Source organism: Triticum aestivum, chromosome 6B (assembly GCF_018294505.1).
Source record: "Triticum aestivum cultivar Chinese Spring chromosome 6B, IWGSC CS RefSeq v2.1, whole genome shotgun sequence".
Lineage (NCBI taxonomy): Eukaryota > Viridiplantae > Streptophyta > Magnoliopsida > Poales > Poaceae > Triticum > Triticum aestivum.
In genome coordinates this window covers 20988443-21004324 of record NC_057810.1, presented here as the reverse complement: position 1 = coordinate 21004324, position 15882 = coordinate 20988443, and the positions used below count along the sequence as shown (strand labels likewise).

Below are 15882 nucleotides of genomic sequence, written 5' to 3'. Positions count from 1 at the left end.
GCTATATACTCTTTTTGCTGGTTCCGGAGGTGGGAGCGCCCGCTCCCATGTGGCAAACCTTTATTAGTGTCCTTGAAGAAAAAGAAAAAACGAAATATTCAGAAACCGCTGGCTGTAGTTCCCATGTGTACAGTACATAGGCCCCCCCATCGTCGATTCCACCGCGCAGTCGTCGTCGTCTCTAGCGGTCAAAGCTTAACCCCCGCGTGCGCATCTTTCTCCATGGCCCACCACGCCCACGGCCGAAGCGCGCCGCCATGCCTCAGCCTGGTCGGCGTGCTTCCACCGCCGGCGAGTCGAACCCGGTGCGCGCATGCGCCCTATACGCGCTGGTGTCGGCTCAGTGCGCCGCCGCCGGGCGCCGCTTCCCCTCTTCGCCACATCCCCGGTGAGTGATATTTATTTCTGGATCGGTTGGTAGATTCTCCTCCGGTGCCTGTTTCCAAGGGAAGGGATTGCCGATTTGAGAGCTGCCATGTATTCCGTCCAGGTAGGATGATTTTGTCCTTGGAATGCTCTCCGGCAGTTAGCTCGTCGCCGGCCGATGGCCAATAAGTTAAGGGAAGGGGCCCTGGCATATAGTAGATGTATATAACCAAAGTCTGGTGAATTGAAAACTCTGCTGGGCCGGCAGCTGCTGACTAGGTCACCACACCCTACCTATCGTGCTGCTCCTTGCTGTTGGCTTCCTGGCCCCGCACTGCAAACAAACGGAGTGTACCTATGCATAGGGAGGAAGAACATCTCAGCCTCAGATAAGCAAGGCTGCCTCAGAGGAATCAACAGGTAAACGCTGCTTGACTCAATCGGACATGCACAGTTTGTGAGATCATATGTGTCTTCGTTGTCCACCGCTGTTTTTTTTTTCTTTAATCATGGTTCTGCACACGATATTCTGGGGATATATATTTTCGAATGAATCTTGCCTCATTTTTTTTCGAAAAGGATGAATCTTGCCTCATAGACTAGCATAACAGTATGTATGCTTTGAGGCGTTTGGCTTCAGGATCACTGTTTTGGGGGTGATAATTTCTCAACAATCTAAACACGAGACACCCAACCAAATGGCCACTTCGCCGAGGACAGGGGCAGCCCCTCAGATTTTTTGCAGGCTGAAATCAAGGCCATGTCACCAAAATAATGCACATGTGCTGAGGTATAACAAATCAGGATCCTGATTCCCTTCCTCCTGGTTTGTGTCGCCTTAGCCTTTTCAGTTTTCTTTTGCCCACATCTCAGCAAGAGGGGAAACTCGCTTCTCTGATATAAGAATGCTATTCCAAACTGGTAATTGTACTAACATCTTGTGTTCTAGCATCAAGCTGATCACTCCAATGGTCTACTTGTATAAGGATATGCATGCAAAAGCATAGGTCTCATTGATATCAAATTTCTCTATGGATTGTATTGAGTTTATTTAACATTGTTTATTTTTTAAACTGAACTTACTTGCATTCAAAGCTAAATTAAATCCCGCGGTATGTTTTTTTTTGGAGAGGTAAATTCCCCCTCATATTACATAGTAACAATTGTGTTTCAAGTAAGTGCACTGATACTAGTTCACATTCTAACGCACGCAGGCAAGGCACACCTCTCCTCTTTTTACGAATTTGATCTTGGTTTATGGATAATCAAGGGAGCAATGTTCAAAATTTCATCCATGCTAATGGACATCTGGTGCTTGAAAGAGTGCATAACAACTATAATCTAAGATCTTTCACTCAAAAAGAGATAGAAGACATCACCGGTGGGTATAGCACTGTGCTGGGAGAAGGGGAATTTGGTAAGGTTTACAAAGGAAAACTAGATGATCATCGTTTAGTCGCAGTAAAGATATACAAAAATGGAACCATGAAAGAATAGTTCGCCAAAGAGGTCATAGTGCATTCTCAGATAAATCACAAGAATGTCGTCAGACTGTTTGGTTGCTGCACGGAGGTAAATGCTCTTACGATTGTTATGGAGTTTGTATCCAATGGCAACCTCTACGACATCCTTCATTGCAGCAGCAGCAATGCTAATGGTTGTATCCCCTTCCCTTTGGACAAACGTTTGGACATTGCCATTGAGTCCGCTGAAGCATTATCATGCATGCATTCAATGTATAGTCCTGTTCTTCACGGTGACATAAAACCCGCTAACATACTGCTAGATGAAAATTTTCGGCCAAAGATATCAGATTTTGGGATAGCAAGATTGCTTGCGGCTGACAAGTCTCAGCATACCAGACATCTCATTGGTTCCATAGGTTACATGGACCCTTTGTTCTTGCAGAGTGGGATTCTAATTCCAAAGAGTGATGTATACAGTTTTGGAGTCGTTTTGTTGGAAATCATCACCCGAAAGAAAGCTGTGGACGGTGATAACATCCTTGCTAAAAGTTTCCCCGAAGCCCTGAGAAAAGGGAAAAAGGTGAGACAAATGTTCGATGAGGAAATTATTACAGATGATAAAACGAACATGAAATTTCTTGAAAATGTCGCAAAGCTAGCAGCTGAATGCTTGAAGTTGGAGGAAAAAATGCGTCCAGAAATGTCTGAAGTAGCGGACAGACTTAGGACAATTAGAAAAGCTTACCACCTGCGCAAGGGAAGACATTCTACAGGTAATAAGGAATTTGTATAGTCTTTTCCGATTGGTATAGCAATTTAAATAGTTTGTCTCTCCTTCAGTTAAATGCTAAGTCCATCCCACTAGCTGTTTCTACATGTATGACGTATCACATTTAAATTTGATTATAATGATTAACTCGATAAAAGTGAACCATACTTGATAGAAAAATGCACCACTTAAACTCCTTGTATGCCATAAATATGCTTTGCAATTCTCATTCCTCTAGTGGTAAAAGGTGTCTTGTTAGATTTCATTCCACAAGGTCAACCACGTAGAACCCAAATTTCATACAGCTTTTGTTGGAAGTAACCATGATAAATAGACTATGTCTGGGTCGGACTAGTACAATCATCAAATCGGATTTGTCTAGGAGTAGTATAGCTGCTCCGGCTGCTTTATATAGCTATGGATTCGACCCCTATAATCAACCTAGATCAAAGCAATAAAAGTTTTAGGTGCGGCACACACCTTTTGCTATAACCTGCCGTGTTCCTGTGTTGCGTTCTCGGCGAGATACAAACTATCGCAAGTTAGCTAGCCAACCACCGTAGCTAGGATCAATCAAGCTGCTTAGGGCGTTAGCTTCATACGTGAGCGTCTCGCCAGAATCAATTGGCTAGCAAGCAAGCAAAGTTAGCGGCTACGTACGTACGTGCTCTCGACGGAAAGTACTCGTCACGAGCGACATCTGACGAACCAGCCAGGGCCTGTGCTAACAGCTTTGTCACATACAGAACCCTTGTTGATAAATTTCATTGTGCTAAATACTAAGACTAAATAATTAAATGTTTCTTGAATACCTTATCATATTACATCTTTATTTCGATTTGCCCTAATACAGGTAACAATTCTGAACTTACTAAAAGTGGAAAGGCAGAGGATGTGGCACCGGTCCCTGAAAGTGGAAAGGCCAAGGATGTGGTACCGATCATTTCCATGGATGAACTGATGAAAATAACCTGGAATTTTGGTAGTCGTGCTCTAATGGGAGAGAACATATATGGTGTAGTTTTCTTGGGAGTGCTGAAAGATGGACATAAACCCACAATCATGAAGCTTTTTCCTACTAGTACTATTTTAGAGGTCTTGGCTGCATGCCTTACCCGCCGTCGCCATTCCAATCAATGCTTCCAAAATTATCAGTATAACAAGGCATACCTTCTAACTACCACTCTCCTCGTTCAGGTTCCTGTGGTCACAAGATTCAGACATGAGAATGTTCTCCAGCTTCTCGGATATCTAGTTGAAGGAGAGCATACAGTCAGCAAACCAGTCAACCGTTTTCTTGCTTACGAGTATACATCCAGGGGATCCTTGCACGATATTCTTCACAGTGAGTCGTTACTTTCAGAAGAAACTCCCAGTTAATTTGGTCACACTTGCTAAGATGTTAGAGCAACTCTACGAGATCTCCTAAATTTCTCCACGCTTTAACAAGCCTGCCAGAATTCAAGAAAGAAAAGAGGGCAAAAACACAGTAGCTGATTCCCTAAAGCACAGGAAGGAGGGAAAATTTGAAGGGCACTTTATCCAGGAAGTTTTGGCGGGAGGTACTTTAACGCCCAACTCCCTCCGCCCGCCACAGTCACCTTACCGTGCCCACTGCTGGACCAACGCCTCCTCCCTCTGCGCGGCGCCATGGACCTGTTTCCGCCGCAGCCTGCCCTCGCCACGCCCCCGTGACCGCCGCCATGGTTGGCCATGATGTGGCCATCCCTTGGTTGCTCCTTCGAGTTGCTGAGCATGGCATTGCCCCTCATCCACCTTCCGCCGCTGCCTCCTCCCCTCTTCTTCGTGCTGAGCAGTGCCGCGGCATGAGCTCGGGGGGGCAATAGCTCCTGTGCGACATATTTGAGGTGAATTGGCTTGAGTGCGACGTTGTTCGAACGAATGGCTGTGGTGCGACACATTTAAGCAGGTAAATAGCCCACGCACGACATGGCTGTTAAACTGAACTGATGCCCTCGTAAGCTGTTGGGGGCTGGACCCACCACTTATCCACGTAAGCGCTGGACACACCACTTATCCACCTAAGCGCGGGACCCACCACTTGTCTACTCGCGGGACCCACCTCCTCGCAGCTAGAAGAGACGAGCGCCCGTGCCCGTCCGCCCGCCGCGGCCCATTCATCCCCTTTCCCCAATCTTTCTCTTCTCCGGCGACCTAGCGCAAATGTCTACCTCCTCCGTCACGCAATCAAAATGGCGACAGTATGGACCAGTGCTGCTAACAAGGTGCTCTGAATGCCCACGCCCAGACCCTCTTAAACGGTTGGTCACTAAAAGGGATGACAATGGCAATCTTGGGCGGGAATTTGTGAAATGCTTGAGCAAACCAATGACAGGAAGGGATGGCAAGGTTAGATCTCAGTTCTTAGCCCGTTCTTTCGCTGTCTTTCGCTCTGATTTCTCCATATTTTGTTTTTTCTTTTCGAATTTGGGATTTAGGGTTCATGTTGTTCTTTTCAGATCTTGAAGAAATGTTACCATTTTGAGTGGATTGATGAATATGTTGATAGGATTCAGTTTGAGGGCTACGTTGATTCGAGCGTGGCCGCAACCTGGGAGCTCAATTTGGGTGGGGTGCCGCCGATTGCTGTGGAGAATACGGGGAGCTCGGGCGGAGGGGCGGGCAGAGTCGTGCCGATGACGATGTATGCGCGCAATGCTGAATTGCATGCGGAGTCCGAACTGACCGAGGAACTGAAGAAGATCAAGAAACATCTAATGCAGATGATCGATTTGCAGAAGCAAGCAAATATCATGGCAGGGGGGTTCTATTGTTGTATCATTGCTCTGCTTTTGTTTTATTTGTTGTTCATCCGTCATTAGAATGGGCATTTAGGCCTGTCAGTGTAGAGGATGTGATCTGTGCGCAAGTAATGTATCTGAATTGAAGCAGCAATTTGGAACACAAATTATTCAGTGTTCATGCTTTGTTTCCCCTGTTTTTGTTCTACAGTTAACAGAGTACACACCCAAATTCAGTTTCTAGTAAAAAACAAAACTGGGCTGCCGAATAGATGTTGGGCCGTAAGGAGATTGGGCCCAAGGAGACTAGCCCACCCGCGTAGGGGCACCAGCCCACCTCTAACTTCGGCAAATAAAATGTTACTTGTTTTTACTTTGGCCTTTTTCTTGCACTAAATTTTGTGATGGATCATTTTTTGATGCACTAAAACTAAATATTACTTGTTTTTATGCATGTCTATGGTTTCATGAACTAAATGAGTTGCATGCTTGCATGAAGTAAATTAGTTTGCATTTCCTAGTTGCATGTCCATAGTGGGTTTGCATGGGGCTCCTAGTTGCATGTCTATGGTTTGGGTCATGACCCATTATTTGGCCAATATTTTGAAGATGGTGTGTGTGGTGATTGGGGTGTAGCAACCCGGGCCCGTAGCAACCCATAGCAATACACAAATAATGGAACAACCCATAGCAATCTACAAATAATAGCACAAAATACACAATATATATAGTAGCATAACGATTATATAGAAGCATAACGATTGCAACACATAGTTCCACGATAGCCTTACAACTTAAAACACTAATACAACTTAATAACAGTAGCATAACGATTACAACTTAAAAACTAATACGATACGATAGGATAGATCGGGGGGCACCAAACGCGGGTTCTTCTTCGGGTTCTTCTCTCCTCCTCCTCTAGGTGAACGCCGGGCCACCTCGCTCCTCCGGGCGCCCTTCACTCGTCGTTGTTGATTGGGTACGGGAGCGTGTGCATAACGCCGTTGTTGGGGAAGATGGAGTTGAAGTCGGTGAAAATGTTATGGGTGGTGAAAGCTATGAACTCACAACCAACCCAATACACTCGCCCGAGGAGGTAGAAAGCATCGAATGGGTTAGTGAACGTAGCGAGGAGCCCAACCACAACGCCGTTGTGGGTGACCTCCTCAACATGGTACATCCTTGGAGAGCCGCGGGGGAGGTGGCGGAAGCCGGTCGCAAGGAAGAACTCCGTCAACTCCCTTGCGCCCCTCCACCTTGAGATGGCCCAAACCCTAAGGGTACTCTCCACGTACACTCCGTTCGGGTAGAGCCTTTCCGGCATGGTTGGGGGGAGTTGGTAGGTGGGGGCGTTGTACTGCATGGTGGCTCCCAGTGGCTCGAAGGCTCGATCGGGTTTGATGGAGAAGATGGAAGAAGGAGGGCAGAGGAGGAAGAGGATGGGGTGTGGATGAGGAGGAAGAGGAAGACGATAGTTCCCGGCTTAAATAGCCCAAGAGCGACGTGGTTTTTGATTTCTTCGAGTGGTTTCACTGGGTAGAATTAATGGGCGGGCGGCGTTTGGTGGCGCCCCATGGAAGTGTGTACACGAGCGTGGGAAACGGGCTGTGACGGTCGCGGGTCAAGGGGGGCGGGATCACGCACGCGTCTGTGCCGTCGTGGGTCAAGGGGACACGCCTGCCCCAGGTTATCTGCGTGTGCCGCCCGTGCATTCATGTCATAGTCCATCTTGCTAGGGCTAGCCGGCTATAGGGCAACGTTCAGTTGATGGGAGACGTGACAATAATGGATGCCTTCATTTGCCCATCTTGTAACGGGCATCACGCCGTTTGAACTGCATCTATACCCACATCGATACCCCATGCCAGTATTGCGTCCTCAAAGAGGAGCACGCCATGCATGGCACGCCATGTAGCGTTGGCTTTTTGGTTGTCTTCATCGGGCTGCTGCATTGTGGCTTGGTGCATGCTTTGATGCGACGCTGCATCGGTTCTAATGGTAGGCATGCGACAGGCTACTGCGTTGATAGGGGTGGCGGAGCAGGGCTACGTCGAGGCATGCATGCAACGCACGGGCGCAGTCCTGCGGGTGGGCATGCATGCTGCGGGTGGGCACGGGAACGCATGCAACGATGGAAAGGGCACTGCGTAGGCTTGGTCCATGCACCGCGTCAACTCTTGCCGTTGGATTTAAATGAATGGTCCTGATGCTCCAACGAGAGAGGCTGATCCAAACCCCACCGCGTCAACCAATCAGCGCGTCTCATGCGGATCGCTGCACACTGTAGCTAACCCTAGCGCCTGATCTCAACCGTCCACGTACAACGATCGATGACCAGGTAGTGTGCGGGGTTTTGAGGGGTTTTGAGAGGTTTTGACTGATTAGGATTGAGCATAACTAATTCAAAAAAAATCAAAAAAAATCTAAAACTTGTGCACATAGTCTTATTATGTCGTATAGTAACGAGAAAAAAATATAAATATGGTTTACATACATTTTTACGAAAAATCTTTCACAAAATTGTCATTCCTCAAACAATGTAGTATGGAGTTCAAGGGAGAGAGTAGTGGGCACCCGAGAGTAGGTGGGGTTTTGAAAATGAAAAGTGTGAAAACCTCACCAAAACTTCATTTTGGATTGACTAAGAAAGATCTGAACTTACTTTTCTCATTTTCATGTTTTAAACTTGTTTTATATATAATTTTGTATTAAACCCTGTTTTTTCAGAAAGAAAAGAAAATAATAGAAAATAATTCAATAAAGAGTGAGACTTTAGATTTACACTATATAGGTAGAATAAATGTGTAGAAAAATTATTTGGCTGGTTTAGACAAAGTGCCAAAAAAACTTGCTTAAATATGAGGCCGTTTACCCTACCTTTGGAGGTCATTTGAAACACACTTTTCATGACTATGAGTTCAACTTACCAAAAGGGCTCGGAATGATCAGCAAGCAAACATATTTCAGTTGAGGTACTTTAGATAGCACTAAAACATCAATAGCCCAAATTTAAATTTAAATTTAAATTTAAATTTGAATTTTATTTGGCTGGTTTAGACAAACAAGTTCGAATAGAAATATGGGGATACATAGTGACTACCAGTACGCACCAAGTTACAAATATTATTACATGCCCCAAATTTTCTAACTGTTCTTTGTTCTACTTCTTCCTACCACGTCGTGTGGCCTTCTTCGCCTTAGCCCTTCTTGTTTTTGGTTCTTCAACACACACAAGTTCATTGATCATCTTGGTTTTCTTCACTGGTCTTTTCAACACCTCGCCAATACCCTCGTGATCAGTGTCTTCAGTCTCAATGTTGACACCAGTTTCAGTTTCTTTGATGTGTACCTCAACATGGGTTTCTTCAGTGTGAACCTCGACACGCTCAGGTTCCGTTTCTTCAGTCTGAACCTCGACACGCTCAGGTTCAGTTTCTTCAGTCTGAACCTCGACACGCTCAGGTTCAGTTTCTTCAGTCTGAACCTCGACACGCTCAGGTTCAGTTTCTTCGGTGTGCACCTCCACATCAGTTTCTTCAGTCTGAATGTTGACTGCAGCAGGATTTTCTTCAGTCTGCTCAGGCTCAGGCACACTTCTCTTCTTTCTACCGCCATTGACTCTTGCTTTTTTTGTTGGCCAACACTGTTCAACAACAAGGGGCTGACTTGCTCACTTCCTCCTGTGCAGAAAATGTTATAGATATAGTAATTGGAAAAAAGCACCAAATCAAAACACAGACAAATAAACAAGAACAAACTTTGGCTTATCAGGAGTGTAACGGCATTTGACAGACCCCACTCTGTGCCCAAGTTCCTGGCACAACTTGCATCTGTTTTTGTTACCTTTTTGGGCCATTTTTGGCTTTTCATCTTTCTTTCCCTTCTTACTACTCCCACCTTTCTCAAACCATGCCTTGAATCTACTCTATTTAGGCCTGCCAGCCTTTCTTTTCGTCAAGGGAGGACACATGGAAAATTCAATGTCCACTTCAGGCCACTGAGACTGATCTGTAAGTGCTGGAATTGGAGTAGCATATGCAGCTTTGAATCTTGCTACCGAATAATATTCATGCATATATGGGTGCATGTTTATCTTCGGTTGGGATGCTAAGAAAAGAATGGCATGCTCACATGGTTTACCAGTGTATTGCCACTCGAGGCAAGTGCAATCATGCAATTCAGTGTTAACAACATGTCTCCTTCTAGTTTTGCTATCTCTAACTTCAGCACCCCAAGGTGAAGATTTTTCAACAAACAAATGTGAAAGACTTCTGCTCCTATTGACCACCTGTTGTACCACTGCTGGAAGCTTATCACCTTTCAGACAATCACCTATCCTTCTTCTCAATTTCCACAACCGCATGAGCATGATCCTGATTTGGTCAACCATGTCATGCACAGGCAAATCTTTTAACTCCTTCACCTTGTTGTTGAAACTCTCTGCTAAATTGTTGTTGATGTGGTCACACTTGATGGCAGTGTTGAATGCTGACCTGTACCATAACAAAGAATGGTAGGTGTTCAGCCATGGACCAAACTCATCACATGCTGCCATTATCTTATCAAGATGATATTTGTGTGTCTGTCTAGTGTAAGATCTTGCTGCTGGCCACATGCGCCCAAATTCTTCTCCTCTAATTTTTTTGATCAAATTCATCCACAAATGACCGAAGCACTCCCTCTGCTCAGCATGTGGGAAAACATTTTTCACTGAATTTTCAAGCCCCTTACATGCATCTGTGTGTATAGCCAAAGGTGACACTGGCCCTAGGCATCTTTTCAACTGGATCATGAACCATGTCCACGAAGCCTCTGTTTCTGACTGAAACAAGCCAACAGCAATAGGAAACATCCAGTTGTGTCCATCTAGAGCATTGCATGCTGCCAACTGACCATTCCACTTGCCTGTCAAAAATGATGAGTCTATGCTCAAATATGGACAGCACCCTGCTTTGAAGCCATCTATGCAAGGTTTCAAAGCCATAAAAAACTTGGAGAACTTGACTTCACCTTTGGCTGATACTTCTGTATCTATCTCCACAACACTACCAGGTGACCTCTTTTCCACCTCTGCTTTGAAGTTGTAAAGCATCCTAAATGTATTTGCCCAATCACCATATAAATTTTTCATTGTCCTTTGTTTTGCCTTCCACACTGTGGTATATTTCAGTTTAATGGGGTACATCTTTTCCAAGTCTACTTTGAGTTTCTTGGCAGTAGTGTTTGGTGTTTTGGCTAAAATTGGGGTGATCTTTTCTGCAACCCAAAGTTGTGATGTCATGGTTGATACTCTCTGTGAACTTGTAATACAAGTATGTTGATTGGGGATTTGGTTAACCCTGACAGTACTTCCATCAGGTTGCAGTCTAGCAGATATGTACCACTTGCAAGGCTTGACACTGCCATCAAATCCTCTGCACCTCGCATAAAACTTCTTTCTATCAGTCCAAACAGTCTTGGCATCAAACTCATGTTTCACTGCATAAGTCTTGAAACACATCCTAAACTCCTTCATGCTTGGGAACAACTTGCCTACTTCAATGACATGGTTTTCTTTGTCATACACATGCACCGGCTCATCATCATGTGCATCATCTACTTCATCTGCAGCTTGTTCCATCAATTGTCCATCTACATCTTCATCAACATTAGCAGGCAAACTAGATTCGCCCCTCTCCTGCTTATCTCTGTCATCGACTGGAATGCCAAAAAGTTTGGCCATCTCAATGTCAGGCATTGGTGCAATGACCAAATCAGTAGGCTCATCTAATTCAACTACATTCCAATCAACAGTTGGTGCAGTTTCAGTTTCAGTTCCAGTAACCTGTCCCTCTTCGGCTAATACTGTAAGTTCAGTACACATGGGAATCAATGGCCTCTGTGTAGCCCAATCATCATCTACCATCTGCGCAGCCAATTGTGATGGCACATATCCAACCTTCGAAAAAATATTCAGATCAACCAGCTCAGCAAAAAATTAGCTCTTTTGCTTGTCCAGCCGTTTTGCCGATCGATTTCATCAACAATCTGTTCACCATCTTCCATTCTCACATACTCTCCTTTCCAATCATCAAACCGCAACAGTGATACTTCTTGCTCTGGACCCCAAACAACATTCTCCCCAATTTTTTCCACCCATTTCTTCACTGCCTTCTCTCCCATGTTCTGTAGAACTTGTGGACCAATCTCTGTAAACTCAACCTCCCATTTAACAATTGTGTCTCTCTCAATGTTCTGAATCCTATCATCAACTAATTTTGCCTTTGATGGAAAGAAATTGACCGTCAATTCGAAGTTCCGAACGGCAGCATCCCCTCTGTCAGTGGCGGACAGTGTGAGCCCGTGAGAAAAAGCAGACTAGGCCCTAATTGCGTGCAAAATTGGATCGGAGAGAGGCTCATTACCTATTCGAAGTTGAATCTGGCGGCTCCATCTCAGTATGCCCACGGGCTCCCCTCACAACCTATTGATTCAACAAGCGAAAACAGAGGAAACGAGCTGAGATCTACGGGGCCGAGAGAGGAACGGGAGGGGGACTAGGGTTCTCACTCACCATTTTTTGAGGACGAAGGCTCCGCCGCCGTTGAGAACGAGGGCTCCGCCGCCGCCGGAGAGCGCAAGATCCGCCGCCACCGGAGAAGAAGGGGGGGAGGGGGCAGAGTGGCGGGCCCGACACGGTTGGGCGGCAGGGCACTGTCAGCTGTTTTGAGGAGCAATTAAGTTGGACCCACATGTCCTAACATAAACGGGCTTGGTTGACGACCAATTTAACCACATTTAACACCGCATGTGGCCCTGGGCTATTTACCTGCTCAAATGTGTCGCACCATAGCCATTTGCTCGAACAACATCGCACTCAAGCCAATTCACCTCAAATGTGTCGCACAGGAGCTATTGGCCTGAGCTCGGGGGGGAGGGGAGGGGTGCGGTCGGGATGAGCAGAAGAGGGAAGAACAAAATAAAAATAAAAATGATATGCCACTGACAAGTTTTATGGAGACTGTAGTTTTATGATGTCTGATCTAGGACAAGGAGCACACTTCAAAGACTCTTAGGCAATCTGATAGAGTTCCTCTTATGTGGTCTGTGTCTTTCCTAGTTTCTTGCTCCTCATATGGTTAGATCTCTTACCCCTCAATTCGATGGCTAATCCAAATCTTATTCTCTGGAAGTTGTTCTATCTAGTATGTTAATCTACTCTTGCTAGTAGAATCAACAGGGAAATAGTGGGAGTAACTTAGCTAATAACATAATGCAGCCCATGCAAATTTGTTTATGTGGCAAGTAGTTAATAAGTAAGTAGAGAGTAACATAACGCACCCAAAGCAAATGTTCCTAGTCTATGTTACTCGGGCCCACCTTCAAGATGAGGCGTATCCATCATCTTGAGGGGTGACAAGGTAGCCAACCAGCTGACTCATCAACACACTTTAGGACTTCCGTTAGGATGCCATCTGTGGATCCTTAAACCTCAAGACATAAATTGTATTCCTATGAACTTTGATCATTAAAAAACATTGTTTAGACTAAAAAAGAAACAACCCAGGGTCCAATGCAAGCCAGAAACATGCACACCCACATGTAAGTTGACCAAGCCATGTAACCCTAGCTGACCTTGGACGCAACTACCTTGTTATTAATTCTTAAAAAATTAGAGGTCATAAACACCATCAAGAGATAAGCCGAATCTTAGTGCCAAAGCTTCAACCGTCGGGACAACAGCACACCATGGAGCTAGGAGCATTAGTTTGGCTCAACGTGGTTCGTGTACCTGGTTGTTAGCGGCATATTTAGTTAAACGAATTGGCCCTTCCTAGACTTTACATCACGCTCCGCGACTAAGCATGTGTGGGCATGTGCTTGTCATTGTACCCCATGGCTGGCCCCGTGGTAACACGTGGGTAAATGATCATCACTATCACATGTGGCACTTGTTTGGCACACGTCTTAGCTGTCCTTGTGTTTTCAACTCATGTTACGCTTGTTGTGAGCAAGAGAAAGCAACACGTCGGAAAATGCATGTTAACAAAGAGGGTGCATATCATACCATTTACTGCGTCGATTTGTGCTAAAGCTGAGATCCTCCTCTCAACACTTAGAAGGCCAAAAATGTACAGGAAGTAGCATCCGGCAAATCTAATACAACCAAAAGAATGGTGAAACGTCCGCCTTTGGTTATCACTTGGTCTCTTCAAACGGTAAGATATTTGTGTCAGTTGGAGAGAAGATGAGTTTGAAAGCATAGGCAGGTAGCTTTTAAGAGGAGTGTGACCTTTTTCGGGACTTGGGGGGAAGGGTACTTTAGTGCTAATAATGTTTACGTTTGTGCCACATCAATCTGGGACATCTATGAGCCAAACAATATCATCGAACTGATCACATGTATCATAATGTAAAGTATCATCAAATTGATCAACTGCTATGCGTATTTGATTAAATAGTAGTTTCTCCCGCAAATAAGCTGATATTCTTGTGGTTTATGATCACAGGGAAAAACAATATTTGGGGAGCTCGACCAGGACAGGTTTTATCATGGGCACAACGCGTGAAGATTGCCCTGGGTGCTGCTATTGGGCTTGAGTTCCTCCACGAAAAGGCACAACCTTGCGTTATCCTCACTGGCATCAGGTCCAGCAACATATTTCTCTTTGACAACGACGTTGCAAAGATTGGTTACCCTGGTTTTTCCTTGGAGGCCCCTGATTACAGCGACAATCTTCTTTTGGATCGCCCCGGTGGAATTCCCAGATCCTTTTATGATGCGCCTGAGTATGCAACATATTTTTTATCTTGCAACAAAACGTTTCACTGCTGTCACATTATTCCACAAGGTTTGGAAAATCAGTACTCTTCTACTTATCTAGTCTTTGGTTCTGTCAGGTGCGCAACAGAAGGATATGTACAATTTTCCACAGAGAGCGATGTCTACAGCTTTGGGGTTGTGCTACTAGAACTTTTAACTGGTCGAAAAGCAGTTGATCCTACACTACCCCGTGACCAACAATACCTCGTGACATGGGTATGTATGCATTGCATTCACTTCAACTATTTGTTCAGAAGATGCAATAGCAAAACTCAATGGACATAGACATGCAGGCTGCACCAAGACTTGATGAACGCAAGGTACATCAATGCGTGGATCCAAGACTTGGAGGAGATTACTCACCCAAGGTTGTCCCCAAGGTATGTTGTTAAATCTTTATTTTTTCTAACTGAAAACAGTAGGAGAAGCTCCTACGGTTAAATTTTACTAACTCCATTCCTAAATATAAGACGTTGGGGTAGTTTAAACTGCCCCAACGTATTATATTTAGTAATAATGGAGGTAGAACATGAGAAATTAACAGGAGCAATTACATGATGATTACAAAGAAGAAAAGTCAAAAAGGTCAGGGGGCGAGCAGCCCCCAAAACCACAAAACAAGATCAGAGTAGTGTGTTTAACCAATCTAACAAGGTTGGTTTATCAAAAGGTCAACCCTGTGGCTGATGCATTAAATGTAGATCTTTCTTGAAAAACACTTTCCATCTGGGAAAGGAAGAAGCCCACTACTGAAGCCATTTTTCTCCTTGCAAGTATTCCATAAGAACGAGAGGCAAATCTCCCAAAAACTAGGCTGGCTATTGCATGACTTTATCAAACAATTGTACGCAAACAAATCCTATAGCTAGTCATTTAGCGGCACTCTGCTTAAACCGCTATAGCGGGGCTATAACCCGGTAAATTCTGATGAGCATAGACAGTAGTCTACCAAAAAGAAACAATCCAAAAAGTGTGATCCCTTGTTTCAGTAACGTTCTAAGAGCACATAACATGATTCGGCCCGGAATCAAGGCACGGGTATTTCCATTCCGTTAAATCTCTCGTGTTGAGCCGATCCAACAAAAGTAACCATGCAAAGTCCTTTTGTTGGAACTGTCAAACATGTTACTATGTTTCTAACCTCACTGTACTATGCTAAAAAAATTAGCAATTGCCTTGGTGATTATTGACGTAACTTTGGCAAGCAGATGGCCAAAATCGCGAAGCTATGTATACAGTACGGAAAGAAGTTCCGGCCAAAAATGAGCATCGTTGTCAAGGATCTGAGGTCGTTGCTGGTCAGTAGCTCAAGCAATCCAGCCGGCGCTGCTGAAGCATCTAGAGTGTGAAGAATTGTTTTTCTAGAAGTGAGATAGCATGTGTTGTGATTTCTGAATTTTTATTTTTAGAAAACAGCAGGAGCCTAGCCTGGTTCCATTTTCGATTGAAATGAAAGCAGACGTTCACATCACAACTAAAAAGAACAGCCTCAGATCACCTGGCTAGTGGCAAACAGATACTGTGCAGTAAGCACACGATGGACCCTTTTCAATGTGAATTTTCTTATATTACGTACCATAGCGCAATAGGAAGCAACTCGGAGGTGTGTGTTTTCTGTTGACGTTGGCCAAATTTCCAATGTGCATCTCGTCTGTTTCATCATTGCTGGATTATTTGAGCCTTTACAGCGCTGAAGTTATTATGGGTTCCAAC

General features: G+C 44.8%; 1 pseudogene; it reads left to right on the top strand.

Annotated features, from left to right (window-relative positions):
* Positions 1-257: 257 nt before the first annotated feature.
* Positions 258-15518, top strand: LOC123138648 (serine/threonine-protein kinase PCRK2-like; annotated as a pseudogene).
* Positions 15519-15882: the final 364 nt, after the last annotated feature.